Here is a 6,000-nt window from a genome sequence, read left to right on the forward strand (position 1 = left end):
AGGAGGAATGCAAACCTTTGAGGGTCAAAGCAGCATAGAAGGTGATGGGCTGGAAGGTGCAATACTTCATTGCATCTCCTCACACTTCTCAGGCAATCACATACCATGCATGAAGTCACCTTGGTGACCACAAAAAAAGTGCAGGACACCCTATCAAGAACTGGCTGTCCTAACCCTTCCTAGTGCTGTAACCTGGCTCAGTTGGGGCTTTCCCACCTCAGTCAGATCCTCTATTCTGCAGCAGCAACTCTGACTCCTCCTGTGTGATCACTTAATTGTCTGAGAAATTCTGCATTTCTGCAGAATAAAAATGGGTGTCCATTTCATTAAAGCTGCAGCCACATTTTTCAAGAATATCTACTTACATGTTACTGAATATGTTCAAATGAGAGTGGGCTGATGATTTGCATTTTAAAACTCTAACCAGTTAGGTCTATTTAACAGGAGTCTACTTGTCCTTCAACAAGTCATATCTTGCAGTGAAAAAAAATCTCAATTACACAATGGGTCTTAATATATGGGAACAAATGTGCTAGTTGACATGGAAACACACTTTTTCTCAAAAGCAAGAAAGGACAAAAAAAGCTTAAACTCTTTAAAAGATATATTAGCATCCTTTCAGAATACACAGAAGGAAATAAAAGTTGTATAGTATAATGAACCACTCAAACCAGCATATTTTTTCAAAGGCTATCTGCTTCAAATATTTGCATCTATTATCTCTAAACAATAATGACTTCTAACATGGTAAGACATTTGTATTCATTGAGGATAAAAGCCCTGAGCCTGCCAATACTTACACATGTGCTTTACTAACTTCAAACAATCTTTTTACTATCCTAGAGGACTAAATATGGTTTCCTTTGAAGCTCATGCACAGAGGACTGATGTCAGGCTCAAGGCTGGGTCCTGAAGGCTGATCTCTATTATTCAGCTATTGCACGACCAGACTGTCTTGATACTTGTCTAGAGACCAATTCTCTGGTACAGTAATTCTGAATATGAAAGATAACTTACACTCACGCTCGCCTTAAGGTACACAGATAAGATTGCATTTATACACTCTAATAAAAGGCCTAGTTTCTAACGGTCTTGCAGCTTTTATTAAGGAAAAAAAAATAAAAGTGGGCTTGGGGAGAGAGCTTTTATCTTCTTTTATTTTGGCCAAATGATGAATATGCAGATCTGAACATTTTATTCAGTGGATATATGCAAATAAGGAGGAGAGGGGGCAAATAAGAGCCTGTCCTCTGAGACAAAATTCCTGGTCTTTAGCATACTGCAGACCATTCCCCAGTATCACTGCCTTAAACGCTGAACCTCCTGTGCCCTTGCTTGAGACAGGTTCTTTGCACAAAAGCAACATTTTTCCTCCTGCTGCTGTCTAAGGCTGCAAAAACCTTCACAGAAATCATTACTGTCAAAAACCTGAACTAAATGGGACTTTGTGAGCAAAGATAAGGATGTGTGCCCAAACCGAAGCTAACACACAGTAGTTGCAGCGTGGATGCGCACAGGAAATTTGCAGATACCTATCTGCTTTAGATATCACACACACAATTCCCTCTTACTGTAACAAGCACAATGTATTTGTTCTCATGTATCTAGGAATTTACCAAGGTTAAAAAAATCAAAGATAAATTCAAAAGATCTCAGGCACATAATCAACCTGCAACATATCACACACATTAATTATACATTACCATACAATTACATTACATTTAGATAAAAATGTTTAAATTTAAGAATGCCCAGTATTTTCTCATTAATATTAGTAAAATATCCATGTAATTTTCTGAGTTTTTGTGCAGCTAAGAAAATTCAGAGGGCTATGCAGAATGCATACCAATGCAGAGTTAGCCATTTAAGATCACTCTTTTTTAGATTCCTTACCACACTGGCAAGAGGAAGATAGTTAAGAGGCACAGTTGGACAACTTTGAATTTAATATCAAAGCTTTGAGGACTAAACAAACAAATGTATGCTGTGATACTGGTCAACACTGAAGTTACTTCAAATACAAATCATGGGGAGAACAGATAGATTTGACTGAACTGGACTTTGTGTAATACAAATATGCCCAAGTACAATTTCTCTGACAGGAATGTACATCAACTATCTTATTATGTGTTTGGCATTACAAAGATGTATCTATAGTAAGAAACATCAAGCATAATAACAAATGCTGGCCACCCAACATCTATCTAAGCAAGTACATCATCCTTCTATAACATTGTGCTTTCATAAAGGAGCCTGAAAAGGCTTTAAAAATGGTCTGCTGCTGGGAGGTGTTGAATTGAAAATGCTTTTAGCAAAACTAAAAGAAACTGTATCTGCTCAGCATTCTGCAGAATCAAATTTGGAGTCCAGACAACAAAATTAACCAGAGTTTTCACCAGAATGAGGACAGTAGAATTTGGATGTTAGTCAATACTGGTGATGAATAATATATTGCAAATACTGAACACTGAACTTCAAAGGAAAAAAAAAATTCTAAACCGTCTGACTTGTTTATAATGAAGTAGCCATTGCTTTGTTACATGCTGATTGTTGTATTGCTATGCATATAGATAGCCATGAATAAAGTCTAAGTGGAGTTCAAAATGCTTTGAATGTACGTTTTCTCACAATGTCATTGCCAGGTGGAAAATTTATTACTTCCAGTTTTAGTTGAGGAACTTAGTCATGGTAATGCTAAGTGGTTTGCCTCAAGCTCTCAAAAGAATGTCAGGACAAGGACTAAACAAGCTTTCAGGACAAAGACCATAGCTTGAACTGTTACAGCAATCTCCCTCTCCTATAGACTGTATTACATATATTTGACATGACCCTTAAAAATATCTGTGAGCTTTCTGAATAAACACAAAACTGATTTGAATTATTTTCTGTTCTATTGTTATTTGAGCAGCATGGTTTGAAAGGCAGGTGTTTTGATTCTCAGGACCAGTATGATTCACACTTGCTTACTACTAGAATTCTATCTGTGATATAACACATGTGCTTGAAAAGTAGATCCTCTGGCAGACAATGAATGATTTCTGTGTTAAAATAGGAGGTCTAAAACAAACAACAAAAAATATTTATTAGAAAAGAAACAAGGTTTGGGGTTATTACTAAGAAATATTATTAAATATCTGAACATAGATTTTGACACTGGACTCAAGCCTGATCCTACTCTGAGCAAAGAACACAGGAAAATGCTTGTTGCCTCCCATAAGAGGATCCAGCTAAATACCAGACAGCACAGCATTGTACTGTCAGGAAAGCCAAGATTTCATTTTCAGTTAGGGCAGATCAGAAAATTTTCAATTATTAAACCTCCTCTTTAAACAATTCCTGTCAAGAATATACAATAAAAATAATAAAGCTAGGTCAATAAGCAACATTCTGCTTCAGCTTCCTGGGATGCACTTATCATCTCTATGACCATTTCGAGGCATTTTGTTTGCTTTCTGATTTCTGTCACCTTGCCTGTACTTCCAGAATTTTCTAAGATTGCAAAAGGGCACCCAAGTTATTTCTTACGAAAATCCTCTATTAACCGCTTAAAATAAATTCTAACTTAACCAGATATGGAGTCTTCATCGTGACTCTTTATCACTTCACTTATTGGCTCCATAGTCACCCAGACTAATGTTTTTGGTTATTGCCCAACTTAAAGGTATATTAAAGCTGTGTCTGCAATAATACTATTTACAAGAGTAAATTCATTCCTTCTCACTCTATTCTCTAGTATTTTCTATTATATTGATGCTAGGGAAGGAAGGATTTAGAACACTTCACCCTCTGCAGAACTAATCAGAAAACATTTATGAACACTTGCAGTTGTGATGGGAAGAACAGAACAGAAGGCATTTTATTATGCTGACTTCATCCTTTTTCCTTTGATTGTTGTTAACTAGCATACAAAGATCCAAGGCTCATCAGAGGAAAGGGATCTATGCATTTTCAAAATTTGCTTTTAATAAAATAAATTTGAGGGGGGGAAGGACATTCATACCTTACATAGTAAGTTCAACTCCACTAGCTGCCACAAAGCACTGGAGCATACTGTTAAAATGAGGAATGAAAACTATTCTAAAAGACAATATCAATCTAGAAATTCAGTCATTGAAAGCCTGCTTCATGAACTGAAGCTAATTAATGCTTGCATGTCGGGTTGAACCCAAACTATCAGAATTATAGCAGCTCCACAGCTGAATTACTTTTTTAGTATGCTGCCACTTAAAATTCCACCCAGTCACTTTAAAAGGATGGAGCACATGATTAAACTGTGATATAGAAAGGGAAAAAATGAACAATTAAAGTAAAAATCTCCCTAAACCCAGAGATTACCTAAGATATTTAAATACAGAATGACTTTATATTGCAAAAGCTCTTTCTGCAAAAAACATCCTTTAATTATCTTCACAGAGTTACTCCTTGTACATCCCTGCTTAGAGGATCTAGAAAAGGTATTTTTGTCAGCTCAGTCTTACATAGCTGCTTCAGTAGAGGACTTGAATATCCAAGTATCAAAGTCCAACAACAGCATTGACAGTGTGAACCATGCAATTTTTTTAAGCAGAATGATTTTTGTGTGCAGATGTCTGGAAGAATTTAAATATGAAAATATGAAAATAAAAACCAAGGCTAGACTAGGCAGACCCCTTCACCTTAGGAGTAGGAAAAAGCATAGACCATTCTTATAATAACTATGAATCTACAGTATTTGCAAGATATTTTCACATTTAGCAAAATGACTTTAACTTGGGATATTGTCCATGACAGTGCTTTCACAAGCCTTTATGTTTCGTTTGCATTCCTCGATGCTCTTGTTTGGATACTTTTGCTTTGTGAAATAGACAAGAGTAAGATTTCAGTGTGTGTTTAGGCTGGAAGAAGATGATCAGATGAATATGGCTATAAAACCCACATCTGCTAATGTCTTTAAATGACGCTACAGCTGCTGAAAATCATAACATTTAGTTGTCTAGGTTATCAACTACATCAAAATTATATTTAGAACTGGATTTTTCATCAAATGCATGGGATCATCAAAGGTAACATTTCAAAAGGAATTGAGTTAAGAGACTAAATCACATTGACTTTCAATGCGATGCAGGCATCCATGGGACATAAACATGTGACATATATAGATTAGTATTTTCAGTACTAAGCCATGTCAAAGGCATGAGGGCTTTCGCAGTGTTGGGAACCAGCACACTGTAATTGTGAAGATGTCAAAGGAGAGGCAGAGGAAGTGCAAGAGGGGGCACAGCATTTCCAGAGACGATTGTTCTTTTAAGCATAGTTCTTCCTTCTACCAGGAGTAGCTGGAAGTCTTACTCAGGCTGCCTTGTGGGATTATTGTCTTCTTGGTGTTATTTGTTGTGACATGCAAACTGAGCCAGTTTAAGAGATTCAAACTAGCATGGCTTTGGCAATCCTCTGTCACAGTCAGAAGAGACAAAGATCAGTCCCTTAGTGGAGAACATGGACAACAAGGCCTTGCTCAGTGGCAAAATGGGTGGTAGGGCAATATAAGCTGCAGGAGGCTGTAAAGTAGGTGGAGGCCCTAGCAATAATTCTTTTTCAGGTATGTCACACAAAGAGAGGGAGTATTAACATGGCAGAAGCTCCTTTACAGATGTTTTAGAGTGATCTCTGAGGCCCATAAATGTCCCAGATGTGAATGAGTTGTTTTTGTGCACAGCACAGGGCATAGGGGTGCCATGCCTGGCTGTAGAAAAGTGATTGCAGATGTCTACTGGTAATTTAAGCAGGGAACATTCTTTTCAGACTCATAGTCAGGACGACATCATCATTGCAGCTCAGGAGTTTGTACAGCTCACTCAGAAACGTGTTCCCCTGATGAATCATTGATTTTGAAATAGCTTTCTATCTGTCATCACACAAAGGAAAGTTTTGTTTCTGGCAATGTCTTTAGTTCTGGAAAAATTACATAACATGTAGAAAACTGATAGGAATTTTGAGTTGGGCTTCAGGTCAGCTAAAGCA

This window comes from Molothrus ater, chromosome 3 (assembly GCF_012460135.2).
Source record: "Molothrus ater isolate BHLD 08-10-18 breed brown headed cowbird chromosome 3, BPBGC_Mater_1.1, whole genome shotgun sequence".
In the NCBI taxonomy this organism is placed as follows: domain Eukaryota; kingdom Metazoa; phylum Chordata; class Aves; order Passeriformes; family Icteridae; genus Molothrus; species Molothrus ater.